Raw genomic sequence first — 9,916 nt, forward strand, 5'->3', positions numbered from 1 at the left:
ATACCCCCACCAAGTCCCATAGGTGGATGAAGACTGAAATAACTAGAATCAGAAATAAAAGAAAATCTTACAATGGATGCCTCAGAAATAAAAATAAAAAGGATTGTAAGAGACTATTGAAGTTATACACCAACAGACTGGGTAACCTAGAAGAAATGGCTAACTTCCTGGAAACATAGAAAAGATGAATAGAACTTCAACTAGAAAGGAGATTGAATCAGTAATCGAAAACCTCCCCAAAGAGAAAGCCTAGGACCAGTTGGCCTCACTGGAGAATCCTACAAAACGTTTGTAAAAAGAATTAACCACGATCCTAAATTCTTTCCAAAAATTGAAAGGAGAGGGAAAACCTTCAAACTCATTCCAGGAGGCCAGCATTACCCTGAACTAAAGCCAGACAAAGATACCACAATAAAAGAAAACTACAGACATATCCCTGAAGAATATCAAAGCCAAAACCCTCTGCAAAATAAGTATATCAAAGGATTGTCCACCACTGGGCTTGGTGCTGCACACCTGTAATCCCAGTTATATTCCAGAGGCCAAAGCAGGAAGATGGAAAGTTGGAGCCTGGGCAATTCAGTAAGACCCTATCTCAAAACAAAACAAAAAACAAAAACAGACTAGAGATACCTCAGTGATAGAGCATCCCTTGGTTCAATCCTCAGTACCTTAAGAAGAAAAGGGATCATATACCATGACCAGGTGGGATTTATCCCTGGGAATGCTTTCGCATACTAAAATCAATAAATAAATACACCACATGAACAAAACAAAGGACAAAAATCACACAATCATCACAGAGGATGCAGAAGAAAAGCACTTGACAATATTTGAATCATTTTATGATAAAAATACTCAGCAAATTAGAAATATAAGGAAATTATCTCCAGATAGTAAAGGTCATATATGAAAATCCCACAGCCAACATCCTACTTATTGGTGAAAAACAGAGTTTTCCCTCTAAGATCTTTTCAACATAGCACTAGAAATTTCTAGCCAGAACCATTAGGCAAGAAAAATAAATAAAAATCATCCAAAGTGGAAAGGAAGAAGTAAGATTACTTTTAATCACAGATGACAGTCTCATATGAAGTTAACCCTAAAGATCACGGAGTAACTGTTAGAGTTAATAAATAATAAATAATATATATAATAAATAATGGGTCCATGGCTCTGAGGTAGAGCGCTCGCCTAGCACATGAGAGGTCCTGGGTTCTATACTCAGCACCACATAAAAATAAATAAATAAAATAAAGGTATAAAAAACTTAAAAATAAGTAAATAAATTCAGTAAAGTTGGAGGATATACAACCAACACTCAAAAACCAGTTGTTTCTGGTCTGGAGGTGGAGCTCAGTAAAGGAGCACTTGCCTAGCAAGAGTGAGGCCCTGGGTTTAGTCTCCAGAACCACAAAATAATAATAATAAAAAATATCCAGGTGCAGTAATGCACACCTGTAATCCCAGCGACTCAGGAGGCTGAGGCAGGAGGATTCCAAGTTCAAAGCCAGCCTTAAGCAATGGCGAGGTACTAAGCAACTCAGTGAGACCCTGTCTCTAAATCAAATACAAAATAGGGCTGAGGATGTGGCTCAGTGGTCAAGTGCCCCTGAGTTCAATCCCCAGTATCAAAAAAAAAAAAAAAAAATAGACAACTACATTAGAAATTCTCAGGACATGTAACAACCAGTGATTTCAGAGAATTTATTTTGAGTTTGCACACTGGATAGACTTGTCAGGCCAGGACCATCATGTGAAGGTGTTCCTGACAGCTGTCCAGTCACTGTGAAGGCAACTGGGTGGGGACTCTCCTTCAAGTCCTGGACACTTTTTGGCTTGAGGAAAGCAGCAAGCCCAGGGCTCTGTGTTGTTGACCGCTGTCCCTTCTGCCAGGTTTGGCTGCTTGGTGGTGACGAGGTTGGTACTAACAGATGCAGAGTGGGTGGTGAGAGCAAATTTGTTGTTGGTCTGACTGAATGTAAGTTTCAACCATGTTGTGGTTTTGCTCTGGGAACAATTTCCTTCCCGGAAAACGGGGCTGCCCTCTCCTTTTGCTCCCCTGATTCAAATGGTTTTCCAGTATGTTAGCTCCTAGGATTTTCTGCCTTCTTCAGAACGTCAGGTCTTAAATCTGAAGAAGGAAGCTAAACAACCTCCCAGAGCCATAAATACTCCCCAGATCTTATCTATTGTTAATTAAATTTTATTTTTAAAATTATTATTATTATTTGGGTACTGGGGATTGAACCCTGGGGTGCTCTACCACTGAGCTACATCCCCAGCATTATTTATTTTATATTTTGAAAAAGGATCTAGCTAAATTGCCCAGGCTGGCCTCAAACTTGAAATCCTCCTGCCTCAGCCTCCTGAGTTTCTGGGACACTAGGCATGTGACACAGTACCTGGTGGAGTTTGTTTATTTTTTATTTTTTTTTGGTACCGGGGATTGAACTCAGGGGCATGTGAACACTGGGCCACATCTCCAGCCCTATTTTGTATTTTATTTAGTGATAGGGTCTCACTGAGTTGCTTAATGCCTTGCTTTTGCTGAGGTTGGCTTCAAATTTATGATCCCCTTGCCTTTGCCTCCTGAGCCTATTTTTTCTTTTCTTTCTTTTTTTTTTTTTAAGATAGGGTCTCACTAAGTTGCTGAAGTTGAACTTGAACTTGCATTCCTCCTGCCTCAACCTCAAGAGTTACTGGGATTACAGGTGTACACCACTCTGCCTGGCCCACAACATTTAACTCTACAGAAACTGAAAATTTAAGAATGAATAATGTAATCGCTAGAGCAATCACTAAAAACATAGCAGAAAAGAAGTAGAGCTAAAAAGACAATATAAAAAATAAATAAAATGGAATTTTAAAAAAAGCCAGTGCAGTGATGCATGCCTGTAATCCCAGTGCCTCTTAGAAGGTTGAGCCATGAGGATTGCAAGTTTGAGGCCAGTCTCAGCAACTTAGTGAGACCCTAAGCAACTTAGTGAGAGCCTGTCTCAAAATAAAAAATAAAAAGGGCTGGGATGTGGCCCAGCGGTAAAGTGGCCCTGGGTTTAATCCCCAGTATCAAGAAAAAAAAAAAATGAGGCCAGGCTCATGCCTGTAAATCCCAGCTGCCCAGGAGACTGAGGGAGAAGTATCTCAAGTACAAGGCCATCTTGGGCAATTTAGGGAGGCACCACCACCACCACCACCATCATTGCGGTTGGGGATGTAGCTCAGTGTAAAGCACCCCCTGGGTTCAATCCCCAGTACCACAAAAGAAAAAAAATAAAAAGGCTGTCAAGGAAGATCAAAGAGAGAAAAAAAAAAAAAAAACAGAGACAAAACAATAATAAATAGTGGGAATTTCAGGGAACTTCCCTGATCTCTATACCATCCTCAGTCAAGATCATTTTCAATAAAGGTCACCTACCAAAACCTTCAGCTAACATCGTAGCCCATTTTGGAGGATAAACACGTTTTTAAGGCCACTGATATACATTATCATGTTGCTCAATAATAAATAAATACATAGATAGTACTCTATATGTAGGCACTTAAACATCACAGGAATAAATGAGCGCCACAATGCCACTTAACCTGAGTGTCCACACACGATTCCTTTTCTATACTCATTGCAGCGGGAGTGACATGCCTACAACCCTGCTGCCCACCCGCAGGGTGTCCAGCTGACAGATGTCAGAGGACACAGTCACAGTTCTGTATAACACAACGGGTGATGCTAAATGGCATAACTATCGCCTAATTCATATGCCCCAGAAATTGTCTGATCTTTAATCTCGTAAAAGAGAACCTGAAGGAAAATAGAAAACATAGTTGTATCAAATGTTGAAACTATATCCATTGAAATGACTTAGCTATTGTGAATGAAATGAAAGAACTTCAAACAAATCAAAAGTTATGCACAATCAATGCAAGTTTTATGTCTTTTTTGTTGTTCTAGGGATTGACTCCAGGGGCACTCAACCACTGAGCCACATCCCCCAGTCCTATTTTGTATTTTATTTAGAGACAGCGTTCTCACTGAGTTGCTTAGTGCCTCACTTTTGCCTAGGCTGGCTTTGAACTCATGATCCTCCTGCCTCAGCCTCCGGAGCCATTGGGATTATAGGCATGCACCACCAAGCCCAGCCTTGTGTCATTTTTAATGTGTGTAATACTCCATAGAATATTTGCCCTTAGAAATGTCTAATAAAACTACAGGTGCCTTCCATAGATGCCTAAATTTGAAATAAAGAGATAGTGAAAGAATTCATTATGTCAGGTATAGTGGCACATACCTGTAATCCAGTGGCTCAGAAGCTGAGGCAGGAGGACTGCAATTCAAGGCCAGCCTGAGCAACTTAGTGAGGCCCTTAAGCAACTTAGTGAGACCCTGTCTCCAAAAAAAAAAAAAAAAAAAAAAAGGCCAGGGATATGGCTCAGTGGTTAAGTGCCCCTGGGTTCAATCCCTGATACAAAAACAAACAAACAAAAATTATCAAAGAAACTTAAGTCAAATGAGGGCACAGGGTAGTCACCTCCACAGGTACCCTTTGAGGAGGAAAAGCTGGTTGTGCGCAGCAATGAAGGACCTATGATCCTCTCAAACCATCATCTTGACCCGGTTTCCCCAGGAGTGTGTCCAGAGGCCTTTGCCCCAGTGGGGACCGGTTTGCTGTGGTGGCCCCGCTGTCCTTTTGCTGAGAAGTGAAACACCTGCTTAGAGAATATTCAAATTTCAGAATGCTAGAGCTGGGCAGGGCCTCAGGTACCATCAGGTCTCATTCCCTTGTTTGCTCCGCCCCCCTTACCTTTTTTTTAAAGCATAGGATAGTAAAATGTGATGACGAAGGGATGAATTTTGAGTTTTTATTTTGGTTGTTTTATATGGTTTGTTTATTTATAACTTTTTATTATTTATTCATTTATTTTTGTGGTACTGGGGATGGAACCCAGGAATGTCCTACCTCTGAGCTACATAGTGAGCACATTTTTTAAATTTTTATTTTGACCCGGGATTGAACTCAAGGGCACTGGATCACATGGCCACATCCCCCATCCTTTTTTGTATATTATTTAGAGAGAGAGTCTCACTAAGTTGCTTAGGGCCTTGATGTTGCTAAGGCTGGCTTTGAACTTGCAATCCTCCTGCCTAGCCTCCCGAGCTGCTGGGATTACTGGCGTGTGCCACCATGCCAGGCTCCCTTGTTTGCTTTTAATTAAATAAATTTCTCTTTAGTGTATGAAACTTTGTTTTTTGTTTTTTTAAATGTACTGAGGAATCCAGGGCCTCACATATGTTAAATATGTGCTTTACTCCTGAACCACACCCTAAACCCCAGGAAAATATTTAAAAAACAGAAAAACAATATCACTTATTCTACAGCCAAGACACAAACATTTTCAACATTAGAGTGTGTTTCCTTTGATTTTTTCATCTTGTTATTATCCATTCATTCATACATCAAATATCATATCCCTATGTGTCCTGATTTTTCTGACATAACATTACCTACCACAAGAGCTTCCCCATATCATTGTGATTTTTTTGTGTCATTTTTAATGGCTGTGTGATATTCCATAGCATATCTGCCTTAGAAATATGCTTTTTAAAAAATACTTTTAGTTGTAGATGGACACAATATCGTTATTTATTTATTTTTATGTGGTGCTGAGGATCGAACCCAGGGCCTCATACATGTGAGGCAAGTGCTCTACCACTGAGCCACAACCCCAGCCCATATCTTAGAAATGTTTAATGACAGTAACAGTAATGACAGTAATCTCTGGCTTCTGCTACCCAGACTAGAGATGAGGAGACAAATAATAATAGCTACAATTTTCTGTATACCAGACTGTGAGTTGAGTGCTTTACAACAACCTACATGAAATGGGTGCTATTTTCATTCTGATTTTACAACGAGCAACAGTATGTGCTGGTAAAGGTGATAATTCGTAATGTTTGCCAATGTTTATGGTTTAAATTCTCCCACCAAGATCTATTTCAAGCTGTCAACATCACATCACTGAACACAGAGTTAGTAAAAGATGCACAGTAGCATACAATTACATAGGTTTTCTTTCATACAAATATAAAACACAAATAATCTCAAGAGCATAGACTAGTAAGATGTAATAATGAATTTTGAGTTTTTATTTTGGTTGTTTAATATGGTTTGTTTATTTGTAATTTTTTAATTATTTATTCATTTATTCTTGTGGTACTGGGGATTGAACCCAGGAATGTTCTACCTCTGAACTACATACTGAGCACAGTTTTAAAATTTTAATTTTGACACAGAGTTTTAATAAATTGTCTGGCTGGCCTTGAACTTGCAATCCTCCTCCAAAGTAGCTGGGATTACAGGCAAGAGCCACCATACTCAGCTTCAATTGCCCTTTGACAAGGAAATGAAAGACAACTAAATGGGAGAAAGAACAAATAGTACCGTATAACTGGATATCCACAGGCAAAAGAATAAGTTGGGTTTTTACCTCACGGCCATATTACAAAAAAAAAAACAAACCTGAAAATGAATTATAGTTCTAAATATAAGATCTAAAACTATGAAACTCTTAGAAGACCCCTAGATAGAGAAATGAAAACTTGTTCACACAAAAACTATTGCACAAATGTTCACAAAAGCGTTATTCATGATAGCTAGAAAAGTGGAAACAATCCGAATGTCCATCAAATAATTTTGATATATCCATATTATGGGATGCTTTTTGTTACTATAAAGAAATAGTGATACCTAGATGAACCTTTTGTTACTATAAAGAAATACTGATACCTAGATGAACCTTGAAGATACTTATGTTAAGTGAAAGAAGCTAGCCACAAAACACTGCCTATTTTGTTACCCCTTTTATATGAAAATGTATGGATTCAGCAAATTCATAGAAGCAGAAAGTAGATCAGTGATTGCTTAATGCGTGGGGGAGAGGATGGGACAAAGAGCTGACTGCTCATGGGCATGGGTTTTCTTTGGGGGGGATGAACATATTTAAAACTTGGACTGGGGTGGAGTTTGCACAATATGAGGAGTATACTAAAAGAACTGAATTGTACACTTTAAATGGATGAATTGCATGCTCTGGATTATAGCTCACTAAAGCGATTTATTTATTTATTTATTTGGGTACAAGGGATTGAACTCAGGGGCACTCGATCACTGAGAGACATCCTCAATCCTATTTTGTATTTTATTTAGAGATAGAGTCTCACTGAGTTGCTTAGCACCTCGCCGTTGCTAAGGCTGGCTTTGAAATCCCAATCCTCCTGTCTCGCCTCCTGAGCCTCTGGGATCACAGGCATGTGCCACTGCACCCGGCTAAAGTTATTTCTAAAAAATTCTATGAGGAAGGCTGGGGGTGTAGCTCAGTGGGAGAGCCCTGGCCTAGCATGCATGAGACCATGGGTTCAGTTCTCAGCACTATAACAGCAAATAAAGAAAAAACACAACAAATATGAGGAGAGGGAGTGAGCAGGTATATGGAAATAAGACCGGCCGTGGGTTGGTAAATGTTGAAGGTGGGAGATGACTATGTCTTTATTCGTAATGCTATTGTCTCCATTTATTTACATTTTGTGTTTTCTGAAATAAAAAGTTAAATTCAACATTTCCTAGAGTGCTCCCAGGTGCTCACCCAAATGTTCCCTGGCCTCCTCCAGTTCATGTGCCCAGAAAGGAACATCTGTCCTCTAGCCAGGGTGTGGCGGGTGTTTGACATATAACCTGAGTCCACTGGCAGCTTTCACTGTCCCCTCCTCCATTGACTACAGTGTTGCATACACAAGAACTTGGCCAGCGCTGCCACAGCCTAGCCTCTGGACCAACCCTCTGCTAGGGTGGTCACTCCTCCCTGGTCCCTCCTCAGATGGCTGACAACTCTTGCCTCCTCCTCCCCTCTCCCAGTGGGAACTACCTTGTTCTTGTCACTGTTGAACATCAGAGGGAGCTCACAGTAGCGTAGCTAGGATCCCAGTGGCCCAGCCCTTTCCTTGGCCTTGGACCCTCTCTGTCCCCAACAGACCCTCTCTAAGGGCAAGCACAGAATAGGCCACCAAGGCCCTTAGTTCCCTCACTGCTATACCCAGTAGCTCAGTCCTGCTTTTCTTCCAAATATCTTCCACCCCACAGTGCCTTCCGGGCCCTCCTTCCTGACAGTTCCAGTAAAGATGGATGCATCTCTGATTCCAAATGAAGTCAAGTTGCTTCCTACAGGGCTCCTGAATCTTGGGTAAATGAAGGGACATATGTGTCTAGGCACTGTGTCAGGGCCCTGGAGGTCCCCAACAATTAAGAAGCCTTGGTGCTCAATATGGTGGGATGTGCTTGTAATCCCAGATACTTGGGAGGCTGAGGCGTTGCAAGTTCAAGGCCAGTCTCAGCAATTAGCAAAGCTCTAGGCAACTTAACGAGAACTTGTCTCAAAATAAAAATTAAAAAGTTCTGGAAAAAAAAGTTCTGGAGATGTAGCTCAGTGGTTAAGCACTCTTGTGTTCAATCCCAGTAACAACAAAAAGCCCTGGAGAGGCACTGGAATGCCCTACAACACTGAGGCAATGAGTCCATCCAGTTAGGTGGATCTATCTGATGGCTCACACCTCTGTTGTCCCTTTTAGCCAAAGTCTAGGATTACAGGAAAGGTGGCCTGGCAGAGAGAAGAATGGAGGAGGAATCAGAGCTGGGTTGAGACTACCATGGCAAGTGGTAGAAGCAGAGTTGCCAGGGCCTGATTACTAATTGAAAGTAAGGGCTAGGGAGAATGTTTCCAGGTTGGGGGACCACGTAAAATGTGATGACCTTAGTTGGATAGGAGATAAGAGGACCCAGCTCAGGTGTGACTGTTGAGATGGAGATACCTACAAATGTCTTGGGGGATGTGAGGGACACAGCTGGAGTTGGGGGTCTATCACTAAGTCAGCAGTATGTAGTAAGAGAGGCCACTGCAGATATGGTGTCTCCGTCTAGGGCCCAGTTCCCTTTTACACCTGCTGTCTAGTGTCTGGGTTATGCCTGTTGTCCTGGCAGGGCAAGGAGGCAGTGAGTACCTCCTTTACTCTCTAAAGCATCCCAGTTTGGATGATATATGGTCACCCTACTCAAGAGAGACCCTATGGGGTAGAAAGAAAAATGAACCTAGGGTACAACCTTTCCATTCACTGGCCTTTTTCACCACTTCACCCTTCTATTCCCTTCTTAGAGCCCTGTATTTTCATCTCTCTCTCTCTCTCTCTCCTGAGGGTTGAAACCAGAGGTGTTATACCACCAAGTTACAATCCCAGACCTTTTTATTTATTTGCTTAGGACCTCACTAGATTGCTGAGGCTGGCCTGGGAACTTGTAATCCTCCTGTCTCCCTCTCCCAAATTACTGGAATTACAGTCATGAGACACTACTACCAGCTTGATTTCTTTGTCCTTTCTGCCACCTATCTCCTTCCCACTTCCCTGAGAATTACCCCACCCACCCCAGCCCCAGGAGAAATTGGATCCCCACGGTACCCCAAATCACTGGGTTGGCTGAAGGGAAAGAAAGCCTTCCCCTGTGGTTGGTGGGTGAGGGATGGTATGGAGGGCAGGTGGCATGGAGTGGCAGCCAGCCTTCAGTCAGGCTCTTCTCCTTCACTCTGTGTACCTTGGAGCAAAGCACTTCCATTCTCAGAGTCTCAGTTCCCTCTTGCAACAGGTGGAGATGGGGCCAGTCATACAAAACATCTCTTTTCCTGAGAAGTTTTCATCCTATATGGTGACATTTCTCTTGGGGTTCAGGCCGGATATTGTCACCTCAGAAGGGAGGGTTTCGTATGTATGTATGGCCCTCCCGAGGGTCCCCAGGCTGAGGACTAGAGTCAATGGGGCCCTTGAAGGATCAGCCAAGGTACACCAAGGCCCACTTCTTATTGGTGTAGCATTGTCGGC

Source organism: Marmota monax, unplaced genomic scaffold (assembly GCF_021218885.2).
Source record: "Marmota monax isolate L192 unplaced genomic scaffold, Marmota_monax_Labrador192_F-V1.1 WCK01_AAM20220418_F8-fsc00010, whole genome shotgun sequence".
NCBI lineage: Eukaryota > Metazoa > Chordata > Mammalia > Rodentia > Sciuridae > Marmota > Marmota monax.